This window comes from Myotis yumanensis, unplaced genomic scaffold (assembly GCF_028538775.1).
Source record: "Myotis yumanensis isolate MYYU_CA2020_CCGP unplaced genomic scaffold, mMyoYum1.0.hap1 SCAF_19, whole genome shotgun sequence".
NCBI lineage: Eukaryota > Metazoa > Chordata > Mammalia > Chiroptera > Vespertilionidae > Myotis > Myotis yumanensis.
In genome coordinates this window covers 3,345,429-3,360,650 of record NW_027223770.1, presented here as the reverse complement: position 1 = coordinate 3,360,650, position 15,222 = coordinate 3,345,429, and positions in this window count along the sequence as shown.

The following is a 15,222-nucleotide window of genomic DNA, read 5'->3' as shown; positions in this document are numbered from 1 at the left end:
GCCTCGCCGGCTCACCCAGCTCAGGTCAGCTCTCGGGACGCCAGAGATGAGCTGGTGGTTGGGCATCCACTCGGGCGAACCATGCCCGGCCCCCAGCTCCACAGACTTCCTCTCCTCATGCCCCACGCACCCCCAGCTCCACAGACTTCCTCTCCTCACGCCCTCAGCACCCCCAGCTCCACAGACTTCCTCTCCTCACGCCCTCAGCACCCCCAGCTCCACAGACTTCCTCTCCTCATACCCCACACACCCCCATCTCCACAGACTTCCTCTCCTCATGCCCACAGCACCCCCATCTCCACAGACTTCCTCTCCTCACACCCCACACACCCTCATCTCCACAGACTTCCTCTCCTCACGCCCACAGCACCCCCATCTCCACAGACTTCCTCTCCTCACACCCTCAGCATCCCCAGCTCCACAGACTTCCTCTCCCTCACACCCCACACACCCCCATCTCCACAGACTTCCTCTCCTCACACCCCTCAGCACCCCCATCTCCACAGACTTCCTCTCCTCACGCCCACAGCACCCCCATCTCCACAGACTTCCTCTCCTCACGCCCCACGACCCCCATCTCCACAGACTTCCTCTCCTCACACCCCTCAGCACCCCCATCTCCACAGACTTCCTCTCCTCACGCCCACAGCACCCCCATCTCCACAGACTTCCTCTCCTCACGCCCCACGCACCCCGAGGGAGCAGTGTGTGCTCTGCTTTGCGGGTGAGGAAACAGGCTCACAGGAACCCACTTGTCTCAGGGAGTCGGCACCAAAGTTTGGGCCCGGGAAGTGGCCTGTGACCCCTGCCCCGTGCTGTCCGCCCAGCCGCCGCTTGACAGTCACTTCATCACGGCCTGGGCCGCGAGAGCAGTGTCAGGCACTGGTGGGTTCTGCTGCCTCGTTTCTCAGCCTGCTTCCCCTTCACTGATATTCCATGGCCATTGTGAATGCGCATTTTTCACCGAGTGATTTTCGCAGCCCGAACTTGTAACTCGTCCCAGTGACAAACGTCCCCGGTTCTGAGCCCCCCTCGGCTGCAGTGTCACCCTCGCCTCTCCCCACACCTCCCCGACAGCCCATCCAGTGTCTGGTCACTCGGTCCCAGTTTTCATGACTGAGCCTTTAAGCATCCAGGCGCATTTCAGTTGAATTGAATGCAATTCTTCGTGTAATAAGTTCTGCATGGATGCCCCATAAGTCAGTGCCTGGGGGGGTGGCCCACCCCTCCCTTCAGACCAGGCCCAGGGGTCTCCCCCGGCAATGCGGGCCCCAGCGGGTCTGATCCTCTCCATCGAGGGGCCGGACCCACCTCTGCAGCCCAGCGGGGTGGCTGTCCTCTGCCTGGGCCTATTGCTTTTCTTCTCCGGGAGCCCCTCACGGAAGGCGGTGCTGGAGCCCAGGCAGAGGCAGGGAACAGGCAGGTTGGGGCGCCCAGGAACCTTGGGGATGTCCCGAGACGGCAGGAGATCTCATGTACTCAGAAGGATGCACCATTTAAAATTTATGAATTATACCTGGAATTTTCCATTTAATATTTTTGGACCATGGTTGACCATGGGTAACTGAAGCCATGGAAAGCAAAACCGAGATGGGGGGGTGAGCTGTTGTAATATCTACCCGACAGGACCACTGGGGAGTTTAATGAGGCGATACTCCCTCATGGGGAGTTTAAAAGGACTCAGCACCTCCCCCCACCCCCCCCCCCCCCGGCATGTGGGCTGATATTATTATTATCATTATTACTATTGGAATTCAAGTTCTGGCCTGCCACTTCTTACTGAGTCACCTTGAGTGAGCTGTTCAACCACTCTGAGCCCCAATCCTCACCTTTTGTAACGGGATGATTCCACCTTCCAAGGGTTCCGGGGTAAGTCCACAGGCCTGGCACAGGTAGCAGCTAAAAAAAAGAAAAGTAGCTATTGGTGTTGAATCACGTTATCCTTTCCAAAGCACTTTCTAACAGCTCAGGCCGGCGAAGCCCGGAGCACGCTGAGCAGCGTCTCGGTGCGGTTAGACTTGCTGAGGGCAGGGAGACAGGTGGCCTCCAGGGGGTCTGGTCCCCGTCAGATAGGGGACTGGCTCTGGAAACACCATCCCAAAGTGAAGGGAGAGGTGATGGTCACAGAGCAATGACAGCCGAAAGGGATTTCAGAGATCATTGCCCCATTTTACAGATGAGGGAACTGAGGCCGAGAGAGGAGAATTTAGTAAGTAAGTGTTAATAATGGCCACAATTTGACCACTGCGTGTGTCCAGGCATGTTGCTAAGCAGCTTACATGCAATAGTAGTTCATTTTACTCTTTCAAAAACCCAGGAAGGTGGTACTATTACTATCATCCCTAACTTACAGATGAGGAAACTGAGGCCCAGAGAAGATAAATGACTTTCTCAAGGTCACACATCGCTAGGAGATGGAGCGAGGTTTTAAATCGGGCTCTACTCCTCCAAACCCCATGACTAGCATTTACTCAACACTTAGCTACATGCTCAGCTGTACCCCTTGGCTGGGTTTTTGTGTCTTCTTAGTTCTCAGAACCCTATGCAGTATGTGTGGCTACTCTCCCCATTTCACAGGGGAAGAAACAGGTTCAGAGGGGTGAAGCCACTTGCTCAGAATCACGCAGTGCCTTCTGGGAGGAGGAAGAGGATGATGCTTATAATAATGAGCTGGCAGGTATTGAACTCTTCTATGTGCAGAGCTCTTTAAACCGTATCACCATGGCAACCCGAGGGCAACCTCCATGTGCACTTAGCATTGATCCCACAGCAGCCCCATCCGGTGGATATTAGAATCTTTGTTTCAGATGCAGAAACGGATGTTCAGGGAGACGGCACCTTGGCCAGTGTCACACAGCAAGTAAGAGGCCAAACTAGGATTTGAGCTTGGATCTGTCTTAGCTCTACAGTGAGGCGGACAGCTCGAGGCCTCCCCGTGGGCAGCAGCAGAGCCAGGACAAGGACCCCATCCTCAGATGGGGGGCATCTCGGGACAGTGGTGATGAGGGCGTGACAGACAATTAGCTGGGGCAGGGAGGAGAGAGTGCCATGAACTGCTAGCGGCCTCTCGGGGAAGGGGGGAAGCCGCACCCGTTGAGGGGACACAGGGCGAAGGCAGCCTGGGGAACTGATTCAATGGCAGAAAGGCGTCCAGCTGACCCAGGACCTGGGGGTGGCCGGGGCCCCCCCCACCCCCAACACCGAACGCTCCCGAGGCCTGAATCCTCGGCGAGCAGGTGCCTTTATTACGATCACCTTGGAAGGTCGAGCAGACATCCGAGACATATGTTGCTAAGGGTCGTTTGTTCTTGTTTATAAAATTTATGGCTTCACCTCGATTACACGCTGTCAGAACGGGAAGGATTGGCCCCAAAGTCTCTTGCCGCATGACTGCCTCAGACGTGCGTGCATCTGTTCCCTCCGTAGGAGCTGTAGAGGGAAATGAGGCTGACGATAACTCACAAGCTCGCCGTCCGTCACAGGTGTGGGCGCCAGGCCTGGAGAACAGGTGCCTCGTGGGAACGGAGGTCAGGTCCGGCCGTGGCCACGCCGGGTGGCATCGGTGTCCTGCCCCCGCCTGCAGATGGCCTGCCAGGGGCCTTCCGGCCGGGGAGGGGGAGAGGAGGGCTTGATTCTGATGGCCCCGGGTCCCTGCGCAGGACCAGGCTGCTGGAGGGAGTGCCCAGCCCGTGCTCTCCACTGTGGGGCCTGGACACAGGTACGACGTTCAGGAGGGCAGCTTGGCAACGCCAACAGAAGCCCTAGAAATGTGCACCCAGGGCCCGCGTTCCACGGCTGAGCATGTCTCGGAGGAAGTAGACAGCGAGGTCCAGGAGCCTTGGGGATTTTATTTTATTTTTTTGGTTCAGTGCTGCTCCTTGCAGTGAACACTTGGAAGCTAATGCCCCACAGCAGGGAGCTAATTATTCAGTATTTGAAATATTTAACAATAAGGGATTCTACGAAATGTCATAAAGCTATTAAAATGATGGTGCGCATAGATCTATTACTATGGAAAATGGGTCACAATCTCCGCCGAAGTGAAAAGACAAACACCACGTTATAAAATGGTACACATTGGATCCACATCCTACAAAACAGTGTGTGTGTGTGTGTGTGTGTGTGTGTACACCACAGGAAAAATGCAGCAGCTCTTCTGTGTGTTAATAATGTCTCTGAGTCAGGGGATTCGGGGTGTTTTAGCTTTCATTTTGTTTGGATTTTCCTTTTTGTGTGTGTGTTTTTTAACAACGAGTTTGGGCTGGATTGACAAAGGCTCACATACGTAATAAACACGCACGACACAGAAAAGGACCTGGCGGGCTGGCGGTGCCCTGGCTTCCCCGGGGCTGTCTCTTGCTTCAATCGTGTTTGGACAGACCAGACCCCGGCTCCCCTTCGTCCAGCCTCCGACCACCTCCAACCTCTTCCCATCAGCACCTTCGAACCACCTCCACTTCCTCAGCTCCGAGACCAGCCAACGCTGCTTTTTTTGTTTTGTTTTGTTTTGTTTTGTTTTGACCTTAATTCCTTATTGCGGAACAACCAGGAGCTCCCAGACTCGTCAGAATTATGCCTCCCAGATGGCGGCCCCGTGCACCGCCCGGCCAGCCTGCCTCCGTGGCCTCCGCACCTGCCTCGCTCTGGGCTTCTACTTGGATCGTGGCGATGTGGCTCCCCCCCAAGATGAGCGGGGGACACTCAGGACGCTGTGGAAGCCGCCCTGGCCCTGGCCTTGGAGAGGAACCTGAACAGGTCCTGTTGGAGCTGCCGCCCTGGGCTCCACGCAGACCCTCAGCTCTGCGACCTCCTACAGACCCGCTTCCCAGGAGAGGAGGCGACACCCATCAAGACGGGCCACACCCGACTCACTGCAGGCGGGGCCTTTGGGGCCTGAAGCGGCCCGGCCGGCCAGCCTGGCTCAGTGGCTGAGCCTGACCTATGAACCAGGAGGCATGTGCCATGACGCTCATCATTGATGTTTCTATCTCCCTCTCCCTCTCCCTTCCTGTCTGAAGTAAATAAAAATATACTTTTAAGAAATGCTGCAGGGCCTTGTTAGCGAAGTGGGTGCAGTGTTGTCTGTTTCCAGCAGCCGTGGGAGAGGCGACGGGGCGGGCTGAGCAGCGTGTACAGCAGGCTCTGTACAAGCCGCAGGCCAGCCTGGGGCTTTGCCTAGAAGGCCTCCCCCTCCCAGCCCTCTCCTGCTGCCGGGCCTGGGTGAGGCTCCGGAATGGACAGGGTGCGAATCTCGGCTCTCCGTGTACCGACTCTGGACCTTGGACAAGGGCTTACCGTCTGGACCTGCAGTTTTCCCAGCTATGAAGCGGGTTCCGTAACAGTGTGCTCTAGGCCCGGGTAAGCGCTCAGTAAGTGATCGAGCATCCCGTTGGATTAGACCCTTCCCCCTCCCCGCACACAGCGAGCTCTCTGAGGGGCAGGCGGCTTGCACATTCTTCCCGCCTGCACCCGCTCCCCGTGCAGCTGGAGCATAAACAGGGCCTGCACGTCTACTTGCTGGATGGATGGACGTGACTCACCTCCCGGCAGCCTGGCTTCCTGGGCCAGCTCCTGGCTGGGACCCCTGCCAGCTACCAGGCCATCCGGCACCATCTGTGACAGCGACAAAGCCATCCGGGCTGCGGCGGACTCCACCCGGCCCCTCACAGGTGATGGCCCCTTCCCCGGACAGGGTCCCTGGGAGGGCCATACGCAGGTCAGGGAGCCAGAGGGCAGCCCCTGGGGGGAAGGATGGTCCAGGGGCTGGGCCTACCTGTGCTCCAGGCCGGACCGGCTGCTGGGACAGACCACCCTGCACTGCGTCGCTGATAAGGCCCCGCAGCGTTTGTGAGGACTTGCCAAGGACCCGGGGCACTTGTCTCTCCGAGTCCTGGCGGAACTGAGAGGTGACCCATCGCAGAACAACACTGGTCCTGGCTGTAGAGCTAAAAGGGAGAGTAGGATGGGGGGATGGGGGATGGGGAAGGGGGGGAGGGGGAAGGGAGGAGGGGGGAGGGAGAGGGGGGGACCTGAGCCAAAGGAGACCTGCTCTGCTTTCTCATCCTCCCACCCCATCCCCCATCGAAGCTCCCGGAGGGAGGGAGGCGGCAGGAGTTTCCTCATCAGTAAAATCATCCCAGTAATCACCGCGCCTGTCCCATCGTCCAGCAGCTCCGGGCCGAGGGGGACGTGGGTGCGGGTCAGACAGAGGAGGTCCCACGCCCAGCCCGGCCCTCTCTGGCTGCCAGAGCTTCGGCCGCCTCTCCCAGCCTCACTCTCATGGGAGCGGTGGGCGAGTCACTCCCAAAAGCATCTCCATGGTGAGGGGACAAGGAGTCCTGGGGTCAGAGAAGCGGGTCCCATGGGTTTGGGGAGAAAGGGGCCAGAAGGCTGTGCTGTTTCACTTCCACCTGGAAGGAGGGCTTCCACTTTGGAGCTGGGAGGGAGGCATTCAGGGCAGAGGAAGCAGCCAGACCCAAGTGTGGAGGCGGAGAGGGTGGGAGTTAGAGCACATCTGTCCCAGGGCAGGATGGGGCGCGCCTAAATGGTCAAGGCAGCAGCCTCGTGCCCTGGGCCTGCGCTCAGCCCTCGCACAGTGGTCGCATTTAAGCCACCAGGGCCCCTGGGCTTTAGGGGGTTAGGGGGGTGGGTAGCTGGTTCATCCTGCAGAAGAGACACAGAGGCTCAGAGAGGTGGATTCCCTTGCACGAGACCACACGGCTCAAAGCGCTGGGATTAGGCCCTGGGTCTGTGTGACTCCCCCCTCCGACTTCCGTTAGCTATGTTGCCATGGGGAACGTGTATGCTTTGTTGCCATGGGGAAGGTGTATGCTTTGTTGCCATGGGGAAGGTGTATGCTTTGTTGCCATGGGGAACGTGTATGCTTTGTTGCCATGGGGAAGGTATATGCTTTGTTGCCATGGGGAAGGTGTATGCTTTGTTGCCATGGGGAAGGGTGTGCCCCATTCGGTGGGGAGGGCTAGCAGTCATTTGGGTACAAATACAGATCAAGGGGGAGGCTGCAGGAGCGGGGCCCCAAGGGGAGGTGGGGGCAGAGACGGAGCAGGACACATGCTGCCTGTCCTCTGCACAGGGCTGCCGCTCTGGGCACCTGCCCCAGACATGGGCTGCGAGCGTGGGTCCAGCTGTTATAAAGGGCCTGCCAGGCTTTGCCATGTCTTTCCTGAGCCCGGCTTCTGGCTGAGCAGTGCTCCCCCTGTGAGAGTGCACTGACCACTAGGGGGCAGCTCCTGCATTGAGCATCTGCCCCTTGGTGGTCAGTGCGAGTGGCAACCGGTTTTTCCACCGTTTGGTCGATTTGCATTTTTATTATATAGGATGTTCCACATCTCTGGCCCCAGGTGAGCCTCACTGCCCTTTTGTGAGGTGGCCAGGGAACGTGGCTTTTAAGAGAGTTAAGAAATGCAGAGGTTGCACTGACTCATGGGGATATGATGCGACATTTCAGGTCTCGGCTGTGACAATCAACTCTGAAGTGTGAATTGTGTTCGCTATTATCCTACTGGACCACGTCAACGCCCAGCCCACAGACCCTTTTGCCGTGCGATGTACAGGGAGTGAGAGAGAGAGAGAGAGGGCCACCAGCAAACCCCAGCCTCGTAGGAAGACGTCTGCTTTTCAAGGAGCCACATGGCAAAGGGAAAGCCTCCGTCCCTTGGTCCATGGGTTTTACTTAAGAAAGGGAAGGAAACATGGAAATCTCACCCTGACTGGTCTTATGTTTTCAGGTAACTCCTCAGTGTAAGTCCCATATGGGTCCTGGGTTAATTAGAATTTATTTTTATCTCCTGACCTTCTAGTTGAAGCTTAGAGCACTGTTCTTTGCCCGCTGGATGAGGTTGCCATAGCAACCCCTCTGGGGAAGCTGCTCGCTCCTCTCTTTATAATGTGACTGCAAACAGGGACTGAAGTGGGCAGAGGAGAGAGGACTCAGAGCGCGCCCATCTCCTCTCCCCCAGGGTTCCCTGGGCCCTGCGAGGGACAGGGTGTCCCCAGCAGCTCGGTGTCCAAGCTCACTAGAGGAAACTTCTTGGCCGCTGCACCCTGACCTTGCTCAGCCTCCTGGGAGGATGGCGGGCTGGGTTAGAATCGGGAGCAGTTCTTCCCGGGCCCATGTTCAGAGGCGTCCCAGCGGGAGCTTAAAATTAGCGCTGGAGGGGGATTCACGCACCCGAAGCGGCAGGTCCCAGGGAGCTCGCGGGCCTCAGTGTCTCACCAGCCCCTGCTGAGAAGCCTCTTCCCCAGGAACTCCAAGAAGTTTAACATCCGATCTCTTCCCCCTCCTTCTTCTTCATGCAGATGTTACAAGTATGGGATACTGTGTTTAGTTCTAAACTGGATATTCGTTTATAAAAATGCTAACATATCAGGGGTAGTTTTACTAACGGGTGTTAAGAAAAAAACAAGGCACATTTACTGGATCAAAAGCTGCATACCAGGCCCCTGATGATGTGTTCATTTGCTCCAGTAAAGAAGGCACATCTGAAGCAGCAGCTGCAACAGAACTCGCCCCTGATTAAGTTTCCAATGATTCAAGCTCATCCTTCAAGGCAGGTTAAGAAGTCAGCCATCACCACTGTTGGAGCAACTCCCAGGCATTCAAGCTGAAACATCAAATACATACTCCCTGGGTAGTGCGCCCGTGTCAGTAACTCCACCCGATCCAGCCAGTCTCATATGTACTCAGCAGGTTTGGGTTTTGTGTTTTCTTTTCAATAAAAATTGCCAAAATCTTGTGACTTTGGGGCATTGGGTCACCCCCCTGGTGCCTGCCAGAGCGTGTGTTTAAACTCCTAAACACAGACATCCAGCAGCGTGAGCGGTGAAAGCGGGTCCGCGGGGGGCTGGGTCTCCCCTGCAGTCTCCTCTGGAGAAGCGGCTCCCTCAGCGCGGTGAGTGGTGAGTCCGTTTCTCCCGCGGGAGGGAAGGCTGCTTCTGAGCAAAGGGCTCGGCAGGACTTCCTTCAGTTTCATCAGAACCTGCCCGCCTGCTCCCTCACCTGGCTGTCAGGTCCCTGTCTTCCCTCCCTCCCAAGGCCCTGCCTTCATCGCGAGGGTCTCGGCAAGGCTGTGATTGCCACTTGTTCTGTAACTCAGCCTTCGAAGGATTGAATTTACATGTGACTTTCAGAAATCCTGACCTTTAGGCTACAGGAGACACAGGTTTACCTCAGGGAAGTTGCAGGAACTTTCTGGTGTTTGTCTGTCCGGGAGCGGAAAATTTAAGCCCTGATCTTATTTTCTTTTCCCAAGTTCTCCAGTGAACTTGGAGGAAACCAAACACCATGGTGGCTCTTTACTGACATCTAAATGCTCTATAGCAGGGTCCTCAAACTTTTTAAACAGGGGGCCAGTTCACTGTCCCTCAGACCACTGGAGGGCTGGACTATAGTTAAAAAAAAAACTATGAACAAATTCCTATGCACAATGCACATATCTTATTTTGAAGTAAAAAAACAAAACGGGAACAAATACAATATTTGTATTTGCATGTGGCCCGAGGGCCGTAGTTTGAGGACCCCTGCTCTATAGCAACATCTTGATCATCGAGAGCCTCATCTCTAGGACCCCTCACTCCAGGTGACTACAGGTGATAACGAAGTCATCGTTTTGCTATTATGTATCCTTGACTGTTAGTGGCCTATTTTCCAGTGGCAGCATAATTGATGGCTTTAAATGAAGCCAGAACCGAGAAGCGTTTAGATTTTCATCCTTCAGGGTCTGCTCCTTTGAGTCTACATTTGGTCCCAATAAAGCATCGGTCAGAGAAAGAGAACCACTGTGAGAGTTATGGATATCAGGTATTTATTCTTATAAGACTAGAGGCCCGGTGCATGAAATTCGTGCACTTGGAGTGGGGGTGAAGGGGGGAGGTCCCTCAGCCCAGATTGCGAGAGGGCGCAGGTCAGGCCGAGAGATCCCACTGGGGCCAGGGAGGGACTCGGGAAATTGGCCAGCCAGGGAGGTACCGAGGGAGGGCTCCAGAGCGTGTCTGGCCCATCTCACTCAGTCCTGATAGGCCGGACTGCAGCAGCAAGCTAATCTACTGGTCAGAGTGTCTGCCCCCTGGTGATCAGTGCACGTCATAGCGACTGGTCAACCGGTTGACTGTCTGCCCCTGGGTGGTCAGTGCACGTTGCAGTTGAGCTGTCTTAGCATATCATTGGCATATTATGCTTTGATTGGTTGAACGGCTGACCGGACACTTACTGGTAGCATATTTGGCTTTTATTATATGGGATTAGATCTCTTTTAGACCTTAGACGTTAGTATAGGAACTAGACACACAAGTACAAGGAGCTAAGCAAATGAAGGTCTGGAAGGGGAGTTAGAGAATGGTGGGGGGGAGTAACTCAGCGGACTTCCTGAAGTGCTCACGGTGGACACGTCAGGGCCGTGGGGATTCTGAGATGCAGTCATCATGCTGAGCTGCTGCAGTGGGACACAGGGGAGGGCCTGTAGGGAGGCCTGTGGGAAGCGGCTGCCGTGAGTGGGCACTGCCTGGGCGGGTGCACGGCCAGCCTGGCTGTGGCTGGGAACCAGGGCCAGCTGCCTGGACGGTAGGCTGGACACCGAGCTGAGAAGAGCAAGACCAATCTGGGACCCACAAGACACCTCTGTCTGTGTGACAGAACTTCTGAGAGCAATGGCTGCTGCTCACAGTCACCTTCCAAATCTCACGCAAGTCCTCCTTGTGGTAGCTGCTCAACGAGAACCATAGGGAGTAGGATGTCCCGAGAAACACGGTCTCGGTGACGAAGCTGATGTGGTACAACCTGGCACAGTCCCCGAGGGTGCGGGTGGCAGCACCTGGCAGGAAGGACAGTCGGAGAAGAATGTGCAGCACAGCCTGCGAGGGCAGGAGCGGAGGGCAGGAGCGGAGGGCAGGAGCGGAGGCAGGAGCCAGGGCAGAAGGCGAGGGCAGGAGCGGAGGGCAGGAGCCGAGGGCAGGAGCCGAGGGCAGGAGCCGAGGGCAGGAGCGGAGCTGCGTGGCCCTGCGGTCACTTCTCCCTGCGGGGGCGCTGCTGGGACCAGCGGGGAGATGAGATGGAGAGAACTATCACTGCGCTCCCTTTCACTTTGACAGACTATTAAGTTAGGTGCTGCCCCGCTCACATGTTAACTGGTACTAATCACAACGCCAGGTACATGGAAGATTACAACTTAGCCACCCTCCAAAGAATCCACTCTCGGGGGATATATTTACTCAACATTGTCATTCTGACTCTGTTGGTTATAAAATTCCATGGCTCTTTTTATTGTAAAGAGTGTTTAGTATTAAGAGATTTTCTTGCTCTGGGCGGTTTGGCTCAGTGGATAGAGCATCGGCCTGCGGACTGAAGGGTCCCAGGTTCGATTCTGTTCAAGGGCACATGGCCAGGTTGCAGGCTCCATCCCCAGTAGGGGGTGTGCAGGAGGCAGCCCATCAATTATTCTCTCTCATCATTGATGTTTCTATCTCCCTCTCCCTGCCTCTCTGAAATCAATAAAGAAAAAAAATAATAAAACCTGTATTCGAGTCCTGCGACCATAGGTATATTATGTAACCCTGTAGCCTCAGTTTTCTCGTGTGTAAATGGAGCCGGCAGTACCATTTTAGATACAGAGTCTTGAAATGACATCACACATGTGAAATGGTCATAGGAACAGTTCGATTCCCAGTCAGGTCACATGCCGAAGTTGTGGGCTCAATCCCCAGTAGGGGGCGTGCAGGAGGCAACCGATCAATGATTCTCTCTCATCACTGATGTTTTTATCTCCCTCTCCCTTCCTCTCTGAAATCAATAAAAAAAAATATATATTTTTACATACTTTATTGAAGTGCTGTCCTAGAGCTTCCTTTCTGGGTTGACTTTAGTAAATCTTCCTGGAATTATGGCAGTTGGTCAATGAACTAAATTATCTGTCATTGTCCCTTCCATTCCTCATTCTATAATTCTAAGTACACCCTGAAAGTCTTTTATTGATATTGATATTATTTCCTAATACGTGCATACAAGAGTGATTTTAGATGATAGCTGGAAAGACAGAACAGGGCTGTAACAATCAGAGTGCATAAGGAATTTTGAAATTTATCAGGTACTTTCAAATGTGTTTTCATATTTGAGTCTTAGAGTCTAAATAACCCAGTGAAGGGAGCAGGGCAGAGGTCAGATCACCACATGTGTGGACGTGGAAACGCGGCTCTTAAATGACTTGCTGTTCCCAGAGGCCTTTCCGCCCATCACTGCTGGTGTCACACCCGGGCTGGGCAGGCGCCTGCCCCCCAGGGACAGAGGCTCCCTGCACCGGGCGCCACCGCTGGGAAGTGGGGATGAACACACACGCTGCGAGGTAGCACTGAAAAGAGAATGCACTTGGGTTGGAAAGAAGAGAAAGACCCAGGTTTGATGGCTCTGTGGAGATGGACAAGCTTCCTAACTTCTCTGAGCTTCACTTTGAAAAATTGGAATGATTTTTGCAAGTTTGTAAAAATTACATTCTGTGATGACATGGTTACAATAGCACAATGCCAGGCACATGGCAGGCGCTCCACCCTCTTTGGCACTGATGTCTCTGTTCGTTGTCACCCTTCTCCTGAGTCTCAAGTCTTTTCCTCTGAGTTAACTTTGAAGACTTTGCCTATATGACCTTCCCTAAGAACCCTACTTATCCTAAAGTCTCCTCTCATCACTTTCCTATTCCTCTTATTCCACTATCAAATGTTTTGAAAGTATAATCAAACCAATCACATCCACTGGTTTTGCACCAATACTTCTTAACTTTTTTCCATTACGTAATGCCCCATCTCTTCCCTCTACTGAAACTCCTTTTACGGTCAATACTGATTCCCTGGTCACCAAGTCTCCTAGCCAACTGTCATCCCAATGCACTCTGCTTCAGTGCTTGCGGGCCTGGGATGTTCCACATCAATAAATAAAATAGCCCTGACCGGCTTGGCTCAGTGGATAGAGCGTCGACCTGCAGACTGAAGGGTCTCAGGTTTGATTCCGGCCAAGGGCATGTACCTTGGTTGCGGGCACATCCCCAGTAGAGGGTGTGTAGGAGGCAGCTGATCAATGTTTCTCATCGATGTTTCTAACTCTCTATTCCTCTCCTTTCCTCTCTGTGAAAAATCAATAAAATATATTTTTAAAAAATAAGATAATTTTGGATAGTAAGAGAAGATATGAAAAACAAGAAACAGAGTAATGAGATAGAGAGTAGCGTCAGGTGGGGAAAGTGGGCAGGAAACTCGTATAGAAAGAGAACCAGGGAGTGCCGCTCTAAGAAAGCATTTGAGGCAAGCCCGACATGCAAGAAAACAGCCAGAGGATGAAGAGCATTCTGGGCAGGGGGATATTTGCTACAAAATCTCTATAATGGAGGAAAAACAATAAGTTTGAGGTGCATTTAAAAAATCAGCATGGCTGTACCATTCTGAACAAGACAAAATGGTAGACATGAGTGTGAAGAGAGAGCCAGGGCTCAGGGCAGGCCTTGCTAGGCTGCAGTGAGGAGTCTAGATCTTATTTAAGGGCAATGAGATGCCACTGAAGGGGTTTTAAGTGAGAAATATGCATGATTTTATAGGATGCAGAGAGAGCGCTGGCTCTGCTTTGAGACTAAAATAGATGGTTTCACTGATTAACAGTAAGGAGAAGATGAACCTCAAACTGGAAAAAGAAAAAAAAAAAAGAACCCCAGCAAGGATTGAGGCCAAAATGGCAGAAATAAAGAAGGAATAACAAAGAATTTAAATGAGTTAAAAACTCTCAGACCAAGGCCAAATGTATTTCAAGGCACTGAAGGTATTTGCAAAAGTGACTGAGAGTCACTGCCTAAACTCAGGAGGAACGTCAGAAACAGAGCAGACCAAATGATCCTATTTTCAATAGAAGAGAGACAATTTCATTGTTCCTAAAACCTCCTGGAAAGTCCTCAAAGTGGGGCTGGTAAATATTATAAAAGACCGTAGTAATTATTAGGAACTAGAGGCCCATTGCACAAAGATTTGCACAATAGGCTTTCCTTCCCCAGGCTGCCGGCACTGGTTTTCCTCCGGCACCCGGGACTCAGGCCTTTGATCTGGCCGCAGCGGAGAAGCCAAGCCTCTTCAGTCTTCAGTCTTCGCTTGGGCTGGAGCCTTCAGTCTTCGCTCCATGCCTGCCAATGCAAATTAACCCGCCATCTTTGTTGGGTTAATTTGCATACTCACCCTGATTGGCTGGTGGGCGTAGCGGAGTGATGACCAAGTTGCATGTTTCTCTTTTATTAGTGTAGATAAACACAGAAAGAAGTGAGAATAAATTATGTAAAACTAAGCCAACTCTCATGGTGATAGTGATGGTGGTAGTGGTGGTGGTGGTGGTTTATAGAATTATCAGACTGACAATATCTCTATGCCACTCTATGTATTTGGGTAAGCCTTTCAATTATAGAATCTCAAAGATGATTGGAACTTTATCAATAATCTGTTTCAAATTTATAACCTATAGAGGTTTTTTGATTTCCACAATATCCCAGTAATTGTTTGGGTAACAGCTGCTTGAACATAACAACAGGAAATTCACTTCATTTTGGAAATGGTTGGAATACATTGCTGAAAATCTATTTACATGTAAATGCAAACCATTAATCCCACTTCTTTTCTCTGGGTTGTTATAAGGCTAATTCTCTCACATATACTCCTTGTTTGACAGTTTCTGAATGTGTCAAACTAGGCCGACATGTTTGGGTTTTTATTTGCGATTGGGCAGCCATACCAAAGAAGTCAGCTGCAGCTCATTGTCAAGCTGGAGTGGGGTCTCTGAAATCACACCAAAGAACTCTTCCTTTTCCTCTACCTATTTTTAAAAATCTATGTTTGGATCCGCGATTGTCAAATTTAGAGGTGAAACAAAGCTAACAAATAGAGATATGTTAGATTTAATCTAAGTTCAATAAAAGTATTAACAGGATGTGATAATTGGTTGAAACTAATACATTTTAACAGCAGCAAGTAGAATTTCATATTAATTTTTTCAAAATTCCCTGTGCAGGTACAAAATAACTCTGCAACAGGTTGAGTGAAAAACACTTAGGGGTTTTAATAGACCATAATCTCATTCTGAGAGAGATGTGGCTGTAAACATGCCAGGAGAGACGTACCCTCTGAAGCAAGGGTGCCAGAACTCCCTTGGATTTACGCTGGTCACCACAGACACCGGTCAGCTCCCGTCCG